We start from the raw sequence: 24,807 nt of genomic DNA, 5'->3' as shown, positions 1-24,807 counted from the left end.
CCAAATGCACTCCCCTGACTTAAGCCATCGTGAGTTCAACTCGATTTCTGAACTGAAGGAAACACTTGACAGAATTCGCTTCACAACTGCTACAAATTCGAGGGGAAATAGACCGCACCGCTCGAATCGGCAACACAACTGGCACTGCTAAGAGTATCCTACAACTTACACATCACTGGCTACGGGTTATACACAGTGCTGGTGACTAATTTGAAGGTTAGTTAAACTTTGACACACGTATATATTTTGTACGAGCTGTAAATAAATAGTCGCCACTATTAAAGTTCCAACCCTCGTGTTTTACTTATTTTCGATTCCAGGCAGTGCATACACTATTTGCCTGCAAGATCACAGCCACAGGTTACAATCTGCAGTGAGGTAGCTGTGGGGCATAAAAACAGATGTTCGTGACTCAATCCTACGACTACATCGAGTTATTCTTCTTAAACAGAGCCGTGTATAACCCAAGTACCTGAAGTGCGAGCAATACCGAGAAATGACGCAACTAATTTGTTCATATGGGAAGCTGTAAAGAAGAGCAACTATTCAGCAGTGACCGTTACATACCATACTAATAAGCGGACCTGTAACTCTCAATTACCACTTGGAGCACTTCGAACAATGGCCTACTTTCAATACCTAAAAACAATTGATGCACAGGGGTCAACATCTTAAAATGATTTGAATTATTGATATCAACACTACAACTGTGCTATGTATCTTGTACTCCTAGTGGAATAGGATCAGAAGCCTAGTAAGGTTACACTGGACTCGCATTCGGGAGCACGACGGTTCAATCCCGTCTCCGGCCATCCTGATTTAGGTTTTCCGTGATTTCCCTAAATCGCTTCAGGCAAATGCTGGGATGGTTCCTTTGAAAGGGCACGGCCGATTTCCTTCCCCATCCTTCCCTCACCCGAGCTTGCGCTCCGTCTCTAATGACCTCGTTGTCGACGGGACGTTCAACACTTATCTCCTCCTCCTCCTAGTAAGGTTAGGAACTTAACATGAAGCAAAGCATGTGACACACTGTTTTACTTTACCACTTGTATTGCAGAAACCTACAAATATTTCTTCAGAGTACTAAAATAAACATTACTCCACCTGAAAGCGAATGTCGAGGTACTCTTCTGTGACGATGAAGCAAAGCAGTAAGATGAAACAATGGCCTCTTGACTGAAAGTGCTCTCTGTGTATTGTTCTTGGTGTCGTTAATATAAAATTCCATGACGCTGCTGCTGGTAACCAGTTCAGTCCGAGACATTCCTCGAAAAACTTTAGCTTCCTGAACACGCGAGATATTCACACTTCGAAAGCTAGCCACAGATTCCTTGCCTCACAAAGACTTGGCATACTATCCACCTGTAACGTGTCAGAATAAATGAAGGTCAATTTCGCGCCTTACATAGAGTTCATACATCGTAACAGGAAGGTGAAATACGGCACCTAACTGACTTCAGTGGTAATGAGCAGATTTGCCTATAAGTATGTAATGCAAAAGGGATGACACTCAATCGACAGTATTAACACACCACTCCTATATAATGCATGTCAATGAGCGGAAGGTGAAACAAGCAGTGAGAGGAAACGTTTAGTGTGGAAGCCAGTACGGAGAGATGCAGAGACCGCACCCCAGTATGCACTAAAGAAAGTTCTTAAGGGGACTCGTCCCTCGGCGTGTCAGCAACCAGAGAGGTGACGCATACCACAGGGTGAATAATGGGCCACCAGAAGTAGGACAGAAAGCATATTAAGAAAATTGCGTTTCGGAATGTCAAAGGACTACGAACAAAACCAGTGATGCATTCGATCACGTGAACCGTAAGCATACACGTGCTATACATATATAACTTTTTAGGCATCTGGAGCGGACACAAAACGTCCGACTGGCGGAAACGCACCGGAAAGGAGTAAAGTGCCGAGATTTCGACGCAGTTTAATGGTAGGACCCTTGCAATTGATAGAGAGAGTTTCCACAAAATGAGAGAAACGCTCCTCTTGGTCGAAAAAATCCGTGACGTGGAGAACGAACGAAGCCAGATGGGGAGAGAGTTCGGCTACGAGAAAGACAAGATGGAAATTTGCGTGGTCTCTTCTCTGAAGTGGCGTCAAGTGCAGAACGGACTGCGTAACGCTCTGTATGACGCAGAGGAGAAATTTGTGTGAACACTGCTTTCACAGTGACTGACCACCAGCTAGAAGTTAGCTGTAGCGTTTTTGAGCTCCAACTGTGGAGAAACGAACTAGTCAGTTAGTTAATTGTCCTTGCGAGAATTGAGAGGGCATTATAATATGCACATGCGCTTGTATATCGCCATTGTCAGAGACTAGGAATGAGTTCATGTTTTCTCACATATCGAGAAACATAGGGAGAGTTTTTGCTGGAAAATTCAGCAAAGGCTTAATTAGATTTTATAGGACTTTCAGTGGGTGAAAGGAGCCATGCAGACGACAACTCATTGCAGCTAAGGTAAATACCGAGTGAAGAGGGTACACTTGTTGGTTCACCAGCTTGCAACCACTGTAAACTCGAGCGACCTTGGGTAATCTTTTGCTCGACTCTTCACAAAACTAAGCATCCTCCATAGACTTGATTGTCATCCTAAAAATAGTACTGAAATTTGAAGCAGAATTGGGTGATTTATCGTAGTACTGGCCAACACCATAATGTAATCGTATGAGTAGTTTTGTAAAGAAACTTGTAGTTAAAATTTAATATTGTTGTGTTTAGGATTATTTAACTTTGTGAGAGTTAAAGTTTAATACTGTTGTCTTTAGGATTAGTTCACTTACACAGGCCGAGATGGATCATTTTGACAACTGTCTTGACATTGTCACATTGTAAACTGTGTAAAAGCGTGTGTTTCCGTGACAAAATTGCAATATTAAACAATGCCATTACAGCTTACACAGTTGTGTTCAGTCATAGAATAGGAAACCACCTAACCATAACCTTAAAAATGGCCACCCTACCAGGATGCCAGTTGGTCTGCGTGGATGGCAATTAGTCAAATTAGAACGGGAAATTAAAATTTAGAATTGGGAAAAAGAAATGTTTTGTGACGAGGTTACCCAATGTAGGTAAATGTATAGTGGCCAGAGTACAGGAAATGTGTGATCCAAAGTGTACAAAAGTTGCATTAATAAATGAGATAAGGTTTATTTTGGTGTAAAAGTAGCTGTGGTGGCGCGCGCGAAGCTATTCACGGCATTGTTGAGTTGGGTTGAAATTCTACAAACAGTGAAGAGCGTTGATAATGATGTGTAAATATTCTAAGAAACTTTCTATGATATTTTGTATACATGTAAGATCATATAAGTTGATGTTGACGAGAGCGCAAGCTCGCGCAATTCGAGAAAGACAGAGGTTAGTTAGACCATCGGAGATGGCGGAAGAACGGAGATTATCGCAGACAGGGCAAACTGAAGATCTTGACAAGACAGAGATTGATGTACAAAAAAAGTATCGAGTGCGAGTCACGGAACGGAACGTAGTGATAGTGCAGAGGGAATGGTGGTAGTTTCGCGATTGGTAGCACAGTCTGAGAATTCACAAAAACAAACAAATGACGGAGCTAGTGGGTCAGAAGTAGAATCAGAGGACGAACAACTTCAGTACGTTGAGCCAAATATCGTGATTGTAAATCATAAGGGACAGTTTCCGACGGAAAGAATGAGTGGAAGTGCGTCCGCACTTTGTACGAAAGTCAGTGACACGTCACGTGAAAGATGCGAACGCAAAATTTACATCAAATAGTGGCAGTTGACGATGGCGAAGAGTCAGATAGTGTATTCGCAGTGTTGAAACAACTCACTATGGTCGTAAAGCAAACGAGTGAAACAATAAATGCAGGGTTAGCAGATTTGAAAACAGAATGGTACTGATGTTACCGTGTGGCTAATGCTTCGTTTGGGTAGGTAACCATTGCATCACGTCGCTACTGTATTTGTAATTCGTGTCCTAAGAGTTGGTATATCACGTTTGTGCGTGTTTTAGTTTGATTTAACCCCTCTTTTAATAATAATGCCCAATAGATCAGGTGTGCACAACCGTTGCGGACCTGTTTCGCATTCTTACTTAAGCTCGCGGGCCGCCTTGTCACGTAACACGACAACAGCGCTCCTGGCGCATGAAGTCGAAATTATAGCGTCCTGACGTTAATGCCCATGTGATAATGTACCAATATGAATTGTATCCTGCTGCCGTTGTTCAGACCATCAGACCAGCACCTTTCGCAGGTAGTCGGTAAGCTTCAAGCTCAGTTCCATTGTCACATGCTACTAACATAAGAGAATTATCAGTGTGTAGCTCAGATGTTGATAGTAAGCAACGTATAAGTAACGCGTGTGTGTGTGTTTTCAGCATTGATCCAAAGGCGAAAAACCCTTCAAGGTAGTGAGCTGTTTCTTACATTCCCCGTGGTCATATAACTTCGCCCTCAGACTGGAAACATGTTTCTCTCTGTTGTTTAAATCAAGAGGCAGCGAAATGGCACTGGCATACACGAAGTAAGCAAAACATTTACTGGTCTCCGTCACGAGCTGCAAACCCGAGCCGAGCCAAGCATCGGCGGGTATATCAGAAAATAAGTATCAGGCAGAGTACAAGCCGGGCGAGCGCCTCCCTCTTCCTCCAATGAATTTCTTCCGCGGGCCTGACTGAAATCAATCGCGAGCCGGAGCTGGTTGCCCTCCCGTGCTGTAGATTCTTCAAACAAGAACTGTGTGCAATATTAAGAAGAAAGCATGTCACACCCGTCGGTAACACGGGTAGTAGAGTCATCCACAAAACTACCAACCAATATCTTTGACATTACTTCTGCTGTAGAATTTAGGACATATACTGAGCTCAAACATAATATACTGAGCTCAAACATAATGAGGTATCTCAGACAGTATGACCTCCATGCCAAACATCATGAATTCCGGAAACGTCGGCCATGCGAATCCCAGTTCGCGCTTTTCTCACATGACACCCGGAGATCCCTGGATCAACGCGGTCGGGTAGATGCCGTGTTTGTTGATTCCGAGAAGCATTTAGCTCAGTACCACACCAACGTTTATTAACAGAAGTACAGTCAAATTGTGGCTGGATTGAGGATTTCTTAGTAGTTAGGAAGCAGCTTGTAATTCTGGATAGGGAGTCATCAACAGAGGTAACTTTACGTGTGCCAAAGGAAAGAGTGTTAGAATCTCTGCCGTTCATGTTGTATGTTCATGACCTACAAGATAATATTGATAGTAACATCAGACATTTTGCAGACGATACAGTCATCTATAATGAAAAAAAGCTGCATAACTATTCACTGAGATGTTGATTAGATTTCGAAGTGGTGCAAATGTTGTCACCTTGTCTCAAATGTTCGGAAATAAAAATGTGTGGACTTCAAAAAAAAAATGAATGTAACATACTATTACTATAATAACAAAGAATTACTGTAGGAATTAGTCAGCTTGAAAGTACATGGACGTAACAATTTGTGACAGTTTGAAACGCAATGGTCACATTGCCTCAGTCACTGGTAAAGCAGACGGCGCACTGCGGCTTATTAGTAGAATGCTGGGAAAATTTAATCATTCAGGAAAGCAGATAGCTTACAATAGACTTGTGTGACCCATTATCGAATACAGAGTGTCACAGAGGTGCTAAGAAACCATAATTGGTAGACGACTGAAGATCGACAACTACTGCGCGAAATTTTGTTTATAAAGTTCCAAGAACCAGAAACGAGGAGTATACTACAGCCCCCTAGGTATCCCAAATGAAGTACACTCCGAAAAGAAAGTTGCTCAACTACCCGGGCAGGTTTTGCTAAGATTTCAGAGTGGTGCAAAGAAAGGAACATTGCGTACTTCACAAAACGGAGAAAATATTAATGAATCAAAATTGAAATCAGTCGATCCACAAAAATACACGGGTGTAACAATCTGTAGGGAAATGAAATTGAGTGGTCACATAAGCTCCGTTAAAGGCGCCCCATATAGAATGGTTCAAATGGCTCTGAGCACTATGCGACTTAACTTCTGAGGTCATCAGTCGCCATGAACTTAGAACTAATTAAACCTAACTAACCTAAGGACATCACACACATCCATGCCCGAGGCAGGATTCGAACGTGCGACCGTAGCGGTCCCTCGGTTCCAGACTGCAGCGCCTAGAACCGCACGGTCACTGCGTCCGGCGCCCCATATAGACTTACTGGGAAAACATAATGGGCAAATGCAAACAGTCTTCTATGAAGACAGTTTTAAAATCCATGACTGATATTTTCATTTGAGAATATGGTGAAACTCCAGCTCTACACTGTGTTGGTGACAATGAAAATTTGTTCCAGACCAGATCTTGAAACCGGATTTCGCGATTTACCCTAGCAGTCGTCTTAACCGCTTCATCTAGGTGAGTACGCCCCATAGACAGGCGCAAACTTCCATATGTCAACGTTTTGTCTACATCATATACTCGCTACTGCTTGTACAAAGAGATGTACACTAAAGCACGAAAGAAACTGGTATAAGCATGTGTATTCAAATACAGAGATATGTAAACAGGCAGAATATGGAGCTGCGGTCGGAAAACGTCTATATCAGATAACAAGTGTCTAGTGCAGTTGTTACATCGGTTACTGTTGCTACAATGACAGGTTATCAAGATTTAAGTACGTTTAAACGTGGTGTTATAGTCGGCACACGAGCGGTGGGACACAGCATCTCGGAAGTAGCGATGAAGGGGGGTTTTCCGGTACAATCGTTTCACGAGTGTACTGTGAATATCAGGAATCCGGTAAAACATCAAATCTCCGACATCGCTGCCGCCAGAAAAACATCCTGCAAGAATGGGACGAACGATGACTGAAGAGAATCGTTCAGCAAGACAGAAGTGCAACCCTACCGCAAATTGCTGCAAATAGAAGAAATATTGAATTTAATTGATGAAAGGAGAAAATATAAAAATGCAGTAAATGAAGCAGGCAAAAAGGAATACAAACGTCTCAAAAATGAGATCGACAGGAAGTGCAAAATGGCTAAACAGGGATGGCTAGAGGACAAATGTAAGGATGTAGAAGCTTATCTCACTAGGGGTAAGATAGATACTGCCTACAGGAAAATTAAAGAGACCTTTGGAGAGAAGAGAACCACGTGTATGAATATCAAGAGCTCAGATGGCAGCCCAGTTCTAAGCAAAGAAGGGAAGGCAGAAAGGTGGAAGGAGTATATAGAAGGCTTATACAAGGGCGATGTACTTGAGGACAATATTATGGAAATGGAAGAGGATGTAGATGAAGACGAAATGGGAGATACGATACTGCGTGAAGAGTTCGACAGAGCACTGAAAGACCTGAGTCGAAACAAGGCCCCCGGAGTAGACAACATTCCATTAAAACTACTGACGGCCTTGGGAGAGCCAGTCATGACAAAACTCTACCAGCTGGTGAGCAAGATGTATGAGACAGGCGAAATACCCTCAGACTTCAAGAAGAATATAATAATTCCAATCCCAAAGAAAGCAGGTGCTGACAGATGTGAAAATTACCGAACTATTAGTTTAATAAGCCACGGCTGCAAAATACTAACGCGAATTCTTTACAGACGAATGGAAAAACTGGTAGATGCAGACCTCGGGGAGGATGAGTTTGGATTCCGTCGAAATGTTGGAACACGTGAGGCAATACTGACCTTTCGACTTATCTTAGAAGAAAGATTAAGAAAAGGCAAACCTATGTTTCTAGCATTTGTAGACTTAGAGAAAGCTTTTGACAATGTTGACTGGAATACTCTTTTTCAAATTCTAAAGGTGGCAGGGGTAAAATACAGGGAGCGAAAGGCTATTTATAATTTGTACAGAAACCAGATTGCAGTAATAAGAGTCGAGGGGCATGAAAGGGAAGCAGTGGTTGGGAAAGGAGTGAGACAGGGTTGTAGCCTCTCCCCGATGTTATTCAATCTGTATATTGAGCAAGCAGTAAAGGAAACAAAAGAAAAATTTGGAGTAGGTATTAAAATTCATGGAGACGAAGTAAAAACTTTGAGGTTCGCCGATGACATTGTAATTCTGTCAGAGACGGCAAAGGACTTGGAAGAGCAGTTGAACGGAATGGACAGTGTCTTGAAAGGAGGATATAAGATGAACATTAACAAAAGCAAAACGAGGATAATGGAATGTAGTCAAATTAAATCGGGTGATGCTGAGGGAATTAGATTAGGAAATGAGACACTTAAAGTAGTAAAGGAGTTTTGCTATTTAGGAAGTAAAATAACTGATGGTGGTCGAAGTAGAGAGGATATAAAATGTAGACTGGCAATGGCAAGGAAAGCGTTTCTGAAGAAGAGAAATTTGTTAACATCGAATATAGATTTATGTATCAGGAAGTCGTTTCTGAAAGTATTTGTTTGGAGTGTAGCCATGTATGGAAGTGAAACATGGACGATAACTAGTTTGGACAAGAAGAGAATAGAAGCTTTCGAAATGTGGTGCTACAGAAGAATACTGAAGATAAGGTGGTATTGAGGTATTGAATAGGATTGGGGAGAAGAGAAGTTTGTGGCACAACTTGACTAGAAGAAGGGATCGGTTGGTAGGACATGTTTTGAGGCATCAAGGGATCACAAATTTAGCATTGGAGGGCAGCGTGGAGGGTAAAAATCGTAGAGGGAGACCGAGAGATGAGTACACTAAGCAGATTCAGAAGGATGTAGGTTGCAGTAGGTACTGGGAGATGAAGCAGCTTGCACAGGATAGAGTAGCATGGAGAGCTGCATCAAACCAGTCTCAGGACTGAAGACAACAACAACAACAACATCAATGTTGGGCCATCAACAAATGTCAGAGTGAGAACCATTCAAAGAAAAATCATCGATATTGGCTTTCGGAGCCGAAGGCCAACTCGTATACCCTTCATGACTGCACGACACAAAGCTTTACGCCTCGCCTGGGCCCGTCAACACCGACATTGGACTGTTGGTGACTGGAAACTTGTAGCCTGGTCGGACGAGTCTCGTTTCAATTTGTATAGAGCGGATGGCCGTGTACGGGTATGGAGACAACCTCATGACTCCACGGACCCTGCATGTCAGCAGGGGACTGTTTAAGATGGTGGAGGCTCTGTAATGGTGCGGAGCGTGTGCAGTTGGAGTGATATGGGACCCCTGATACGTCTAGATACGACTCTGACAGGTGACACGTACATAAGAATCCTGTCTGAGCGCCTGCATCCATTCATGTCCATTGTGCATTCCGACGGACTTGGAGAATTCCAGCAGGACAATGCGACACCCCAGACGTCCAGAATTGCTACAGAGTGTCTCCAGGAACACTCTTATGAGTGACTACCGCTGACTACCGAACTCCCCAGACATATACATTACTGAGCACATCTGGGATGCCTTGCAACGTGCTGTTCAGAAGAGATATCCACACCCTCGTACTCTTACGGATTTATGGACAGCCCCGCAAGATTCATGGTATCAGTTCCCTCCAGGCTTTAGCCGAGTCCATGCCACGTCATGTTGCGGCACTTCTGCATGCTCGCGGGGGCCGTATATAATATTAGCCAGGTGTACCTGTTTCTTTAGCTCTTCAGAGTATCGCAGCGCGCATTAGAAGCCAAAAATGAACTCTGTACGCCCGCTGAAACTCGCAGCGAATGTGATGTCATCTTCGAAGTCGCTGTCTCCGTGTGCCCGTGGACTCTACTTGTGTGTCTTCCCCGCGGCCCACTCGTTAGTCTGTTGTCGAGTACCAGTGGACTCGATTCGCTCAGAAAAGAAAGCGACTACACGAGTTCATACGTATAAACGCTGACTCGCGGCATTCCCGCTACATACGCAAACTGTTCTGAAATAAATTTCCGCCGTTAAACTATAAAGAACTATTCATTTATGTCACAGAAACTATAAATTACTATTCATTTATGTCACAACACATCTTGATTTTGGCCGTATAGCCATCGTCAAGCGCAAGTTGAATTGTCACAAAATGCCTGAGCTGCCTAAATGACAGAAGCAAGTCATACACCAGTATAACTACTGAATGGTTAGCAGTGAAAATTGTTCTATTCAGACATACACTGATTCAGATAAAATTTATTCGAAGACCGCTGCAAATTTATTTTAATATTTAATATCTATTCAGATAATTTCTGTTACCTCGTCATGTGCACACTTTCGAGACATCACTGTGTCTCTAACGACAGTACCAGTAAACATGACATGAGGATGAAGCGCAATTTGTAAATGGTGATTAATTATTAAAATAAATTAAACAGACGAATGATAAGTTTTAGAACACTATATTAGCCAATATAAGTCAGTAGTCATGACCAAAGAAATACACGCTTTTCTGTCACATGGAAATAACAGTTGAAATGGGATTGTCCTATTTGCCTGTAAGGTGTCAGGCAAATCCAACACCTTCCATGAAAACCCTGACGTGATAAGCAAATCCAGTAGTATGTCACATAGCTCCGAATAAATCGTGTCATTAAATTAACCAAAGTAATACGAGTAACGAGTGAGCAAATGGAATACCACAGACTAATACAAGAATGCCTAAATGCATGTCGTACCTTCCCACCATGAGACCGACGCAGTTCCGAGGGGAGAAACGAGAACAGAAGCCGAGAGCAGAACCGTGTTGAGCTAGAAGGCCCTACGATAAGGGACGGATTGGACACCCACGTCGCCACCTAGCCACTAGGGCCACACAACCCGCAAGTTTTAGCGTGAGACTTTTTCGCGTCTCTGTTACGTCAAGGACCACCCCCCAGTCCATGTTAAATGCTAGAGCCCTCCAGAAAAACAGTACAGATCTTACGATAACACAAAAAGGGCCACGACCACCCACAAGTTTTAGCGTGAGACTTTTTCGCGTCTCTGTTACGTTAGGACCACCCCCCAGCCCATGTTAAAAGATAGAGCCCTCCAGAAGAACAGTATAGATCTTACGATAACGCTAAAAGGACCACACCAGCTGTAGGTTTTAGCGCGAGACTTTTTCGCGTCTCTGTTACGTTGCAAACTTTAAAAGCATTGCCCCACCACGAAAAGTATAACGTTTCTCATTGGATAGACAGAATTTTTGTAGGCGGAGCTTAAGGTTAACATTGAGACCCTGATTGGTCAGATGAAAACACAGCCAGATAGATTTTTTAAACCAACTTCGGTAAATTGTGGTAAGGAGAAGTTAAGAGTTGCTTCCAAGATGGCGAGGTGAGCGGGGCTGTGCGCCGGCCGCTGCCCCCCTGAAGCTGCCTAAACACCGACAAGGTAACGAACGCACGCGATGCCGCATAACAGCGCATAAAGCTTCACTCAGAACTGCAGAAGTCTCATCTGTTACACCCGCTTTTTGCGCAATACTAGGGTCGATCGTCAATTAAAGCTCATGGTGTTCACATTTGCCACTTGAAATAAAAATCTGAAATGCGATGATTTTTCTGTTATATAGTTATTGAGAAGCCACATCAGCCACTGTAATTTACGACAAGTTAAATAAGTTATTAAAGATAATTGAGGGTCACTGTAGACCATTTTGATAAGTTTTTCTCTTTTGTGAAACTTAATTTAAAACTAGATTATAGATGTGATATGGCATAGGTCATCCTTCGATCCATTGTAGAACTTGGAAACCCATTCAGGGAATATTCGTTCACATTTTTGTTGAACGCAGGTGGTTTTTACCATCCTGTATTAAAAACATTTCCTTTATCAATAGTGCAATTTATAAACGATGTTTTGTGAGTAGAATAAAATTTGCAATGGTAAACTTAACTGCTTTTTCGACGTTATTTTACCAGGTAACTAAAAAAGGAAAGCCTTGAACCCCTTCCACTAAATTAAGTTAGTATTAAGATTTTTTTACAGGGAGTGCAGTGGAGCTGACGCTGAAATCATTACGTATTTGGTTATATCATCGCTAGTCTCACTGAACTCTTCTGAATACTACATGTCATGTGCGGTCCGGCGTCTCCTTACCAGCAACAGGTCCCAGGTTCAAACTGGTCAATTCCCTAAAAAACACGCTCAGAGCGTCGTTGCGCGAAAGTGGTAGGGAGACGCGATATAGAACAAACAGACACCACCATGAATGTTTAGATGCCATGTCGGTTTTCAAGAAGTTTTGGCCATAATTGTGAATGAAGTTGCGAATCTGACAATTGTACACAGCATCTGTAGCATCGGTATAATCATTATCTTTGTACGACTGTGTTTTCAGACCAAAGATGTTAGAATAAGTCAGAGAGTAGGAGTGTGTAGTGTGTGTAGACAGTCTGGCTACGTACTCGGTTTGAAAATGATGGATGTAGGCCTGCCGTGCAGGGAGGCAGCATTATTTAAGAAGGATATTATGCTAACTTCCTGGCAGATTAAAACTCTGTGCCGGACCGAGACTCGAACTCGGGACCTTTGCCTTTCGCTGGCAAGTGCTCTACCAACTGAGCTACCCAAGCACGACTCACGCTCCGTCCTCACAGCTCTAATTCCGCCGGTACCTCGCCTCCTACCTTCCAAACTTCACAGAAGCTCTCCTGCGAACCTTGCAGAAGGCACAGGTCCCGAGTTCGAGTCTCCGTCCGGCACACAGTTTTAATCTGCCAGGAAGTTTCATATCAGCGCTCACTCCGCTGTAGAGTGAAAATTTCATTCTAGGATTTTATGCTATTAAGAAATATTTTGCTAATATGCCAAGGTGTATGACCTTTATGAAAATGTGTGTTGTTGTCATGGCTTAACGAAGCATAGTTTGCCTTGGAGTCTTTGTTCTCATTTATCATTCGTTACGTTTAGTTCCTTATTCTTCATTCTTTACCTTTATGAATGTACTTGTATATTCGTGTAGCACATCGCGAACTGTGTACTGCAATAGCAATTTTGTGAAAATTTTTGAGATACCGTCTTGCATTGCATATCGCAAGTACAGTAAGTGAAATCTGATTTCTGACAGTCTCATCATTATGTAATAGTAACAGGTTGCAGAACAGATGAGCGTTCCATGCACACAGATAGGCCAATGACTTTAATTACCATCAAGATGCATGCCCATTGTAAGCCACAGTGAGTGTCACAGTGACTTATGAAAGTAATGGTATGTCAGTGCAGAGGTTTTACTAGCAGAAGATTTTAGTAAGGTACATCAGTGGCGACTGAGGCCTCCTCTAGCTATGTGTTCCTATTCCTTCTTTTAATTCGTGGCGCACTCGACTTCTTCAACTGTCCCATTTAGGTAATAAGTGTAAATAAGTCTCTCCTACTAGCCCAGTGTAAGTTAAGTGACTGGTTGACCTTCCACCACCAGAAATTATTTTTGTAACTGGTGATAAATGTAATTTGCTACGCACTTTTGGTAATCTGTGAATACAGTTTCAGAAGTCTGATGTATTGCTGACATTTTGAGATGCCTGGAGATAGTTTTATAGAGGTAACAATTCACAGCTGTTGACTGCTGGTAATACAGCCATATGCATTGCAAATTCCAGCTGAATATGTATATTGTGTCAAACTGGACGGAGTGCAAAGAATGACAGACGAAGAATACAGTATGACATTTATCTTAGAAAATACTGAGACCAATAGATAAGAAATGATGTTCTTATGATGTATCTGAATTTGTCTGCTGAAATATATTGGTATTATGCGATGATGTAAATGGTGCTTATCAGAGCAATAATGAAGGAATAATACGTATTGAATTACGATGTATACGTAAGTGAAGAGATATTTTTAAGAGCAAATATTTCAGGAAGCCAATGAGGAGTAGAAGATTGTGTTATTTCAGTAGTTATGATGTGTGTTGGTGTTTTTTATGGATTATTATTTCAGGTAGCCAATGAGGGGAATTCTTTAATGTACCGGCTAGTCTGGATTTCGCGTGGTGTAGCGTGAGCTTCACGTATTTCCGTTCAAAATTATATTTACACGTAGTGATGTTACCCTGTCTTGAGATTTACGTATTACGATATCAAAATAAATTGTATACATGTTTCATATACAAACCACACACACAAACACGAATTTAGAAGTGTTACAATAAACTGTCACGGTGACGTTGCTTTGTGCTCACTTTTCGTTCGACGCAATACACAGGTCTTCTCATGGTGGAGTCAGAGCAAACAAAAATACAACCGTTTTGTTTGCATTGGACGAAATTTGTTTGTTTTTCATATGAAGAATGGACTATGGCGTGAAACATACACCAGATATCACTTCTCGTCTACTGGAACAGATTTGAAGTTGTATACTTTCCCACAATTAATTTTCATTCGTATCTTCCATAGTCTCACAAAACACAGCTTTACTGAAGGCCATCTGATCCCGACAATCGGTCATTTCCCCTAGGCCGTGATACTTTACAGCAGCAAGATCGTGTAGGGTGCTCACTTACCGTACTAACAATGCATGCTTCAGTAACAGAGAACGAGTGGACGAGTATGAAGTCAGCGTAGAGCCACAGTTCTCTGACTCGATATACTCGTACTGTTGGAACTGCACTCAGGGGGGATACACAGCCGGCGGTAGTATCAAGTTCACAAGGTATAAAAGAGCAGTTCGTTGGCATAACTGTAATTTTTCAAAGGCCTTCGACATCGTGTGAGACATTGGCCTCCTGTATAAGCTGCTGGTATTGAGTCGCACGACCGCCTGCTTCAGTCCACCTGCGCGGACGTACATTCCATGGTGGTGTGTCAACGGCGCCACATCTTAGCTGGTGTACCGAAGGGGTCCGTGCTTGGTCCCCTGCTGTACTCTCTCTACACCGCCGACATTCCGAAGAAGACGTCGAGGGTGCATCTGGAGCTCTATCCCGATGACACCGCTCTCTACACGCGCAGCATGAGCGCGCAGCGATTGCTCTGCCGCCTGCAACTCGCCTGCAACCAAATGGCGGCTCAAATTTAGTGCCGGGAAGAGCCAGGATGTGGTGTTTACACGCAGGCGAATACCCGATGAGCTGCCGAAAGTGCTGATCATGGGAAGCCCCATTCGTGGTCTCGCACTGAAACATACAGATAGTGTTGAGGATCAGTGGACAAAGTTCAAAACCATCGTACAATATGCGTTAGATGAGTATGTGCCAAGCAAGATCGTAAGAGATGGAAAAAAGCCACCGTCGTACAACAACCGAGTTACAAAACTGCTGCGGAAGCAAAGGGAACTTCACAGCAAACATAAACATAGCCAAAGCCTTGCCGACAAACAAAAATTACGCGAAGCGAAATGTAGTGTGAGGAGGGCTATGCGACAGGCGTTCAATGAATTCGAAAGCAAAGTTCTATGTACTGTCTTCGCAGAAAATCGTAAGAAATTTTGCTCTTATGTCAAAGCGGTAGGTGGATCAAAACACTCTGTGACCAAAATGGTACTGAAACAGAGGATGACAGACTAAAGGCCGAAATACTAAATGTATTTTTCCAAAGCTGTTTCACAGAGGAAGACTGCATTGTAGTTCCTTCTCTAGATTGTCGCACAGATGACAAAATGGTAGATATCGAAATATACGACTTAGGGATAGAGAAACAATTAATATCGCTCAAAAGAGAAAAGGCCGCTGGACCTGATGGGATACCAGTTCGATTTTACACAGAGTACGCGAAGGAATTTGCCCCCCATCTTGCAGCGGCGTACCGTAGGTCTCTAGAAGAGCGTAGCGTTCCAAAGGATTGGAAAAGGGCACAGGTCATCCCCGTTTTCAAGAAGGGACGTCGAATAGATGTGCAGAACCATAGACCTATATCTCTAACGTCGATCAGTTGTAGACTTTTGGAACACGTATTATGTTCGAGTATAATGACTTTTCTGGAGATTAGAAATCTGCTCTGTAGGAATCAGCATGGGTTTCGAAAAAGACGGTCGTGTGAAACCCAGCTCGCGCTATTCGTCTACGAGACTCAGAGGCCATAGACACGGATTCACAGGTAGATGCCGTGTTTCTTGACTTCCGCAATGCGTTCGATACAGTTCCCCACAGTCGCTTAATAAACAAAGTAAGAACATGTGGACTATCAGACCAATTGTGTGACTGGATTGAGGAGTTCCTTGATAACAGAACGCAGCATGTCATTCTTAGTGGAGAGAAGTCTTCCGAAGTAAGAGTGATTTCAGGTGTGCCGCAGGGGAGTGTCGTAGGACCGTTGCTATTCACAATATACATAAATGACCTTGTGGATGACATCGGAGGTTCACTGAGGCTTTTTGCAGATGATGCTATGGTGTATCGAGAGGTTGTAACAGTGGAAAATTGTACTGAAATGCAGTAAGATCTGCAGCTAATTGACGTATGGTGCAGGGAATGACAATTGAATCTCAATGTAGACAAGTGTAATGTGGTGCGAAAACATAGAAAGATAGATCCCTTATAATTTAACTACAAAATAACAGGTCAGCAACTGGAAGCAATTAATTCCATAAGCTATCTGGGAGTACGCATTAGGAGTGATTTAAAAAGGAATGATCATATAAAGTTGATCGTCGGTAAAGCAGATGCCACACTGAGATTCATTGGAAGAATCCTAACGGAATGTAATTCTAAAACAAAGGAAGTAGGTTACAGTACGCTTGTTCGCCCACTGCTTGAATACTGCTCAACAGTGTGGGATCCGTACCAGATAGTGTTGATAGAAGAGATAGAGAAGATCCAACGGAGAGCAGCGCTCTTCGTTACAGGATCATTTAGTAATCGCGAAAGCGTTACGGAGATGATAGATAAACTCCAGTGGAAGACTCTGCAGGAGAGACGCTCAGTACCTCGGTACGGGCTTTTGTTAAAGTTTCGAGAACATACTTTCACCGAAAAGTCCAGCAGTATATTGCTCCCTCCTACGTATATCTCGCGAAGAGACGATGAGGATAAGATCAGAGAGATTAGAGCCCATACAGAAGCATACCGACAATCCTTCTTTCCACGAACAATACGAGACTGGAATAGAAGGGAGAGCCGATAGAGGTACTCAGGGTACCCTCCGCCACACGCCGTCAGGTGGCTTGCGGAGAATGGATGTAGATGTAGATGTAGATGTAGATGTAGAAAAATGGATTCATCTTGGACCGGCGCCTGATCAAAGGACCACACATCAGGGAGCTGAGAGATCGAGCGCTCGGAAGGATGCGCTTGCTGTATCCTCTACTCAACCCCAAGACGACATGCCCCCCCCCCCCCCTCCCACTCTGTGCCATCTCGCTCTACTTAGCACTCATCAGGCCGGTGCCTGAGTACGAAGCCGTAGTGTGGGGAAACGCGGCAGACACCCATCTGCAGACACTGCAACAAGAGCATAATAAAGCCTTCTGACTGGCGCTCCATCTACCAACAGACACAAGGCAGCTTCACGACATCGCGGGAATTCCGAAACTGCAGCGCCGCGACGCGACGAGATTCTACGCGTCGGCGAGGACATCGCGAAACCCACTGGTCAGTGGTGCTGGGCAACCAACTTCACTGGCGCCCAGCCACCAGATAGCCCGACCTGCTCCTGAAATGATCACTTGGCAGCAAGAGACGAAGGCAGCACCCCAGTGACAACCGAGAAGACGAACCAAACCGAGACGACAACACATCCATTAAGATTCTCGACGCAGGAACAGCAGGCTCTGCTTAACCTGCATCGACGACGCATGGACTGCTCGTAAGTCGCGACGCACACGCACACACATTCATTTGTACTCAGGTGATTCATGTGAAAAGTTTTCCGACATGATTATGGCCGTACGACGGGAATTAACAGACTCTGAATGCGGAATGGTAGTTGCAGCTAGACGTATGGGACATTTCGTTTAAGAAATCGTCAGAGAATTCAATATTCCGAGAGTCATATTGTCAAGAGTGTGCCAAGAATACCAAATTTTAGGCAACGCAGTGGCCGACAGCCTTCAGTAGACTACCGAGAGCAGGGGCATTTGCGTAGATTTATCAGTGTTACAGACAAGCAAGACTGCGTGAAACAACCGCAGAAACCTATGTGGGATACGACGAACGTATCCGTTACGACACTGGGGCGAAATTTTGCCTTGATGGGCTGTGGCAGCAGACGGCCGACGCGACTGCCTTTTCTAACAACACGACATAGCAGCGTTTTTCCTGGGCTCGTGACCATACTGGTTGGTCGCTAGATGATGGAGAACAGTGGTCTGGACGCATGAGTCTCCATTTCAGCTGGTAAGAGCTGATGGTCGATATCGAGTGTGGCGCAGACCCTACGAAGCCACTGGGCGCAAGTTGTCAACAAGGCAGTGTGCAAACTGTTGGTGGTCCTATAATGGCGTGGCTGTGTTTACATGGAATGGACTGCGTTCTCTGGTCAAAGTGAATTGATCATTGGCTGGAAATGATTGTGTTCGGCTAACTGTTCGCAACAAAGGAGTTTTTATGGTTGAAAATGCGCCATGTCACTGAGTAAAAGTTATTCGTTTGAAGAACATTCTGGACAGTTCGAGCGAGTGTTTTTGCCACCTAGGTCGCCCGACGTGAATCCCATCTTTCATTTATAGGACAAAGTCGAGATGTCAATTCGTGCACAAAATCCTGCGACGGCAACAATTTGGCAATTATGGACAGTTACGAAGGCAACATGGCTCAGTATTTCTGCAGGGGACTTCCAACGACTTGTTGAGCCCATGACACGTCGAGTTACTGCACTACGCCAGGCAGAAACAAGTCTGACACGATATTAGGAGGTATCCAAAGATTTTTGTCACCCCAGTATATAGCGGCAACGAAGGAAGCCCGTCAGCACTGATGAATATCGGCCCCTTGATTTGCGAAGTTTGTTGCAGCCAGCAATGTACAGCCTTGGTTACATGACGACACTAGGTTGCAGGTAACTGCGCTACCGGCCACTGCGCATACGTGCAGTGCGTTTGCGCAACTCGTCGGTGAAACTAAACACTTTCGTCGTGTTCCAGCTTCGGCGACACTAGTTGAATGAGTTTAGAGGTTATGTGTGTTCGTAGATTGTAGACAAGCTGAAATATGACGGTGTGGAACGGAGAATAATGTTCGCTTTTTGGATATCTATGCTTTGAATAGGTGTTTGTGGGATTTCAGTGACGCTGGTTACAAAAATAAGCAACTTATTGCTGCCGCTGAGACCGTCACGTGCGATCAGAACATAGATAGTTTGACAATACCTAAGCTGCAGGGCAAAATTTATTGAATTAGGAGCGCATATACAACTGAATTAAGAAAAGTACAAGCAAATGTAATTCTAGCTGTGGAAACCCTCTCGTCTACAAGACTAAAATCCCATCGTTCGAGTTGGACGACTCTTTTTTTTTTAAGGAATATTGTTGACAGGAGGGAAGGCTACACAAATTAAGAAGCAACATTCGTTATTCAACATTAATCTACTTAAAACGTCGCAGCAGTGCTCTCCATTCACATATGTTAGAATTTTGAAATATTGCCACTGTACAGATCCATCTTCAAGAGAGTAGTTTGCAAACCATTGTCTTCTTAATGCGGCCTACTTCGAATAATTATTGCCGTTAATGTTAATAATTATTACTGTTAATGTCGGTAATTATTGGTGTTAATCAGAAAGCGTCATCACCAATTAAAACCGCATCTTACAGCACGCCGAGTGTTCTCGATTGTAATGCACGCAGTGTGAAGCGTAATTTCAGTTCTGGCGACAGTGCTTCATGCGTTACGTATCTTTATTCCTTATCGCATAATTAACTGTAATTAGAAGAAACGTAAACACTTCTCGTGACATTCTAAGATAATTAAAAGAACTTATTAAGTCTTTCATTATAAATTATTTCAGGAAGGATGCTGAGCAACCGAGCTGGCGTCTTCTCTTCATCCGATCACGAATCGAAACATGTTTCTTTTTTTTTTTTTTTCTTATGCAGCGATTCCACGCAACAAGGTTCAAGTCACAAAACGATGAAACTGAAGTGTGTACTGGTTTCGCCGTGTCTACAAAAAATGGTTCAAATAGCTCTGAGCACTATGAGACTTAACTTCTGAGGTCATCAGTCCCCTAGAACTTAGAACTACTTAAACCTAACTAACCTAAGGACATCACACACATCCACGCCCGAGGCAGGATTCGAACCTGCGACCGTAGCGGTCGCGCGGTTCCAGGCTGAAGCGCCTAGAACTGCTTCTTTTTTTTTTTCAATCTCATTTTGTTCGCTTTGGTTCGTTGCATCTGCTCGGGGCGGACGGCGTAAGACATCCGTTGAAGTTCATTGTTGATCGATTTGCTCTGTTTCTTTTTCTTTTTTTTTATTACAGAAGGCTGCTAACTCTGACCGAACACGCTGAGCTACGGTGCCGGCTTACCGTTCGTCCACTCCGGGCGGCCCGTGTCTACGGTCAAATATGAAAGCATTTGCGTGCAACTCATTCCACGCAACGAGTGGCGCAACTCAGTGACGTCCTGTAAGCCGGCCGGAGTGGCCGGCAGCATGGTACTGAATGAGCACCTGATGAGGTATAAGAATGTAGTGCCCAGACTACAGTGCTCTGACACGATAGGCACGGCTTGCTGCCTATTGGTGGGACACCAGCATGGTACTGAATGAGCACCTGATGAGGTATAAGAATGTAGTGCCCAGACTACAGTGCTCTGACACGATAGGCACGGCTTGCTGCCTATTGGTGGGACACCAGCATGGTACTGAATGAGCACCTGATGAGGTATAAGAATGTAGTGCCCAGACTACAGTGCTCTGACACGATAGGCACGGCTTGCTGCCTATTGGTGGGACACCAGCATGGTACTGAATGAGCACCTGATGAGGTATAAGAATGTAGTGCCCAGACTACAGTGCTCTGACACGATAGGCACGGCTTGCTGCCTATTGGTGGGACACCAGCATGGTACTGAATGAGCACCTGATGAGGTATAAGAAAGTAGTGCCCAGACTACAGTGCTCTGACACGATAGGCACGGCTTGCTGCCTATTGGTGGGACACCAGCATGGTACTGAATGAGCACCTGATGAGGTATAAGAATGTAGTGCCCAGACTACAGTGCTCTGACACGATAGGCACGGCTTGCTGCCTATTGGTGGGACACCAGCATGGTACTGAATGAGCACCTGATGAGGTATAAGAATGTAGTGCCCAGACTACAGTGCTCTGACACGATAGGCACGGCTTGCTGCCTATTGGTGGGACACCAGCATGGTACTGAATGAGCACCTGATGAGGTATAAGAATGTAGTGCCCAGACTACAGTGCTCTGACACGATAGGCACGGCTTGCTGCCTATTGGTGGGACACCAGCATGGTACTGAATGAGCACCTGATGAGGTATAAGAATGTAGTGCCCAGACTACAGTGCTCTGACACGATAGGCACGGCTTGCTGCCTATTGGTGGGACACCAGCATGGTACTGAATGAGCACCTGATGAGGTATAAGAATGTAGTGCCCAGACTACAGTGCTCTGACACGAAAGGCACGGCTTGCTGCCTATTGGTGGGACACCAGCATGGTACTGAATGAGCACCTGATGAGGTATAAGAATGTAGTGCCCAGACTACAGTGCTCTGACACGATAGGCACGGCTTGCTGCCTATTGGTGGGACACCAGCATGGTACTGAATGAGCACCTGATGAGGTATAAGAATGTAGTGCCCAGACTACAGTGCTCTGACACGATAGGCACGGCTTGCTGCCTATTGGTGGGACACCAGCATGGTACTGAATGAGCACCTGATGAGGTATAAGAATGTAGTGCCCAGACTACAGTGCTCTGACACGATAGGCACGGCTTGCTGCCTATTGGTGGGACACCAGCATGGTACTGAATGAGCACCTGATGAGGTATAAGAATGTAGTGCCCAGACTACAGTGCTCTGACACGATAGGCACGGCTTGCTGCCTATTGGTGGGACACCAGCATGGTACTGAATGAGCACCTGATGAGGTATAAGAATGTAGTGCCCAGACTACAGTGCTCTGACACGATAGGCACGGCTTGCTGCCTATTGGTGGGACACCAGCATGGTACTGAATGAGCACCTGATGAGGTATAAGAATGTAGTGCCCAGACTACAGTGCTCTGACACGATAGGCACGGCTTGCTGCCTATTGGTGGGACACCAGCATGGTACTGAATGAGCATCTGATGAGGTATAAGAATGTAGTGCCCAGACTACAGTGCTCTGACACGATAGGCACGGCTTGCTGCCTATTGGTGGGACACCAGCATGGTACTGAATGAGCACCTGATGAGGTATAAGAATGTAGTGCCCAGACTACAGTGCTCTGACACGATAGGCACGGCTTGCTGCCTATTGGTGGGACACCAGCATGGTACTGAATGAGCACCTGATGAGGTATAAGAATGTAGTGCCCAGACTACAGTGCTCTGACACGATAGGCACGGCTTGCTGCCTATTGGTGGGACACCAGCATGGTACTGAATGAGCATCTGATGAGGTATAAGAATGTAGTGCCCAGACTACAGTGCTCTGACACGATAGGCACGGCTTGCTGCCTATTGGTGGGACACCAGCATGGTACTGAATGAGCACCTGATGAGGTATAAGAATGTAGTGCCCAGACTACAGTGCTCTGACACGAAAGGCACGGCTTGCTGCCTATTGGTGGGACACCAGCATGGTACTGAATGAGCACCTGATGAGGTATAAGAATGTAGTGCCCAGACTACAGTGCTCTGACACGATAGGCACGGCTTGCTGCCTATTGGTGGGACACCAGCATGGTACTGAATGAGCACCTGATGAGGTATAAGAATGTAGTGCCCAGACTACAGTGCTCTGACACGATAGGCACGGCTTGCTGCCTATTGGTGGGACACCAGCATGGTACTGAATGAGCATCTGATGAGGTATAAGAATGTAGTGCCCAGACTACAGTGCTCTGACACGATAGGCACGGCTTGCTGCCTATTGGTGGGACACCAGCATGGTACTGAATGAGCACCTGATGAGGTATAAGAATGTAGTGCCCAGACTACAGTGCTCTGACACGAAAGGCACGGCTTGCTGCCTATTGGTGGGACACCAGCATGGTACTGAATGAGCACCTGATGAGGTATAAGAATGTAGTGCCCAGACTACAGTGCTCTGACACGATAGGCACGGCTTGCTGCCTATTGGTGGGACACCAGCATGGTACTGAATGAGCACCTGATGAGGTATAAGAATGTAGTGCCCAGACTACAGTGCTCTGACACGATAGGCACGGCTTGCTGCCTATTGGTGGGACACCAGCATGGTACTGAATGAGCACCTGATGAGGTATAAGAATGTAGTGCCCAGACTACAGTGCTCTGACACGATAGGCACGGCTTGCTGCCTATTGGTGGGACACCAGCATGGTACTGAATGAGCACCTGATGAGGTATAAGAATGTAGTGCCCAGACTACAGTGCTCTGACACGATAGGCACGGCTTGCTGCCTATTGGTGGGACACCAGCATGGTACTGAATGAGCATCTGATGAGGTATAAGAATGTAGTGCCCAGACTACAGTGCTCTGACACGATAGGCACGGCTTGCTGCCTATTGGTGGGACACCAGCATGGTACTGAATGAGCACCTGATGAGGTATAAGAATGTAGTGCCCAGACTACAGTGCTCTGACACGAAAGGCACGGCTTGCTGCCTATTGGTGGGACACCAGCATGGTACTGAATGAGCACCTGATGAGGTATAAGAATGTAGTGCCCAGACTACAGTGCTCTGACACGATAGGCACGGCTTGCTGCCTATTGGTGGGACACCAGCATGGTACTGAATGAGCACCTGATGAGGTATAAGAATGTAGTGCCCAGACTACAGTGCTCTGACACGATAGGCACGGCTTGCTGCCTATTGGTGGGACACCAGCATGGTACTGAATGAGCACCTGATGAGGTATAAGAATGTAGTGCCCAGACTACAGTGCTCTGACACGAAAGGCACGGCTTGCTGCCTATTGGTGGGACACCAGCATGGTACTGAATGAGCACCTGATGAGGTATAAGAATGTAGTGCCCAGACTACAGTGCTCTGACACGATAGGCACGGCTTGCTGCCTATTGGTGGGACACCAGCATGGTACTGAATGAGCACCTGATGAGGTATAAGAATGTAGTGCCCAGACTACAGTGCTCTGACACGATAGGCACGGCTTGCTGCCTATTGGTGGGACACCAGCATGGTACTGAATGAGCACCTGATGAGGTATAAGAATGTAGTGCCCAGACTACAGTGCTCTGACACGATAGGCACGGCTTGCTGCCTATTGGTGGGACACCAGCATGGTACTGAATGAGCACCTGATGAGGTATAAGAATGTAGTGCCCAGACTACAGTGCTCTGACACGATAGGCACGGCTTGCTGCCTATTGGTGGGATTAGCACTGCCGAACACGATGGAGCTGTGTGAAGCTATGACTGAAAACAGCGGTCTGGAACCGCGTGACCGCTACGGTCGCAGGTTCGAATCCTGCCTCGGGCATGGATGTGTGTGTTGTCCTTAGGTTATTTAGGTTTAAGTAGTTCTAAGTTGTCAGTTAAGTAGTTCTAAGTTCTCAGAAGTTAAGTACCATAGTGCTCAGAGCCGTTTGAACCATTTGTTTCGTCGTGTGAACTAGGCTTACGAATCGTACGAGCTCCGTTTCTGATCTGTAGCGCACTCAAAGACATCTAAGCGTCGTTGTTCCTGCGCTCAAAACGGGAATGAACCTGGAAGGGTCCGCGATGCGTGCTACATTGTGAAGTATCCTCTGCGATACACTTCACAGCCGGGCGGAGTGGCCGCAGGGTTTGAGGCGCCATGTCACGGACTGCTCGGTTCCTCCCCTCGAATGTTCGAGTCCTCCCACGGGCATGGATGTGTGTGTTGTTCTTA

Source organism: Schistocerca gregaria, chromosome 5 (assembly GCF_023897955.1).
Source record: "Schistocerca gregaria isolate iqSchGreg1 chromosome 5, iqSchGreg1.2, whole genome shotgun sequence".
Taxonomy (NCBI): Eukaryota; Metazoa; Arthropoda; class Insecta; order Orthoptera; family Acrididae; genus Schistocerca; species Schistocerca gregaria.
This window is presented reverse-complemented; position numbering follows the sequence as displayed.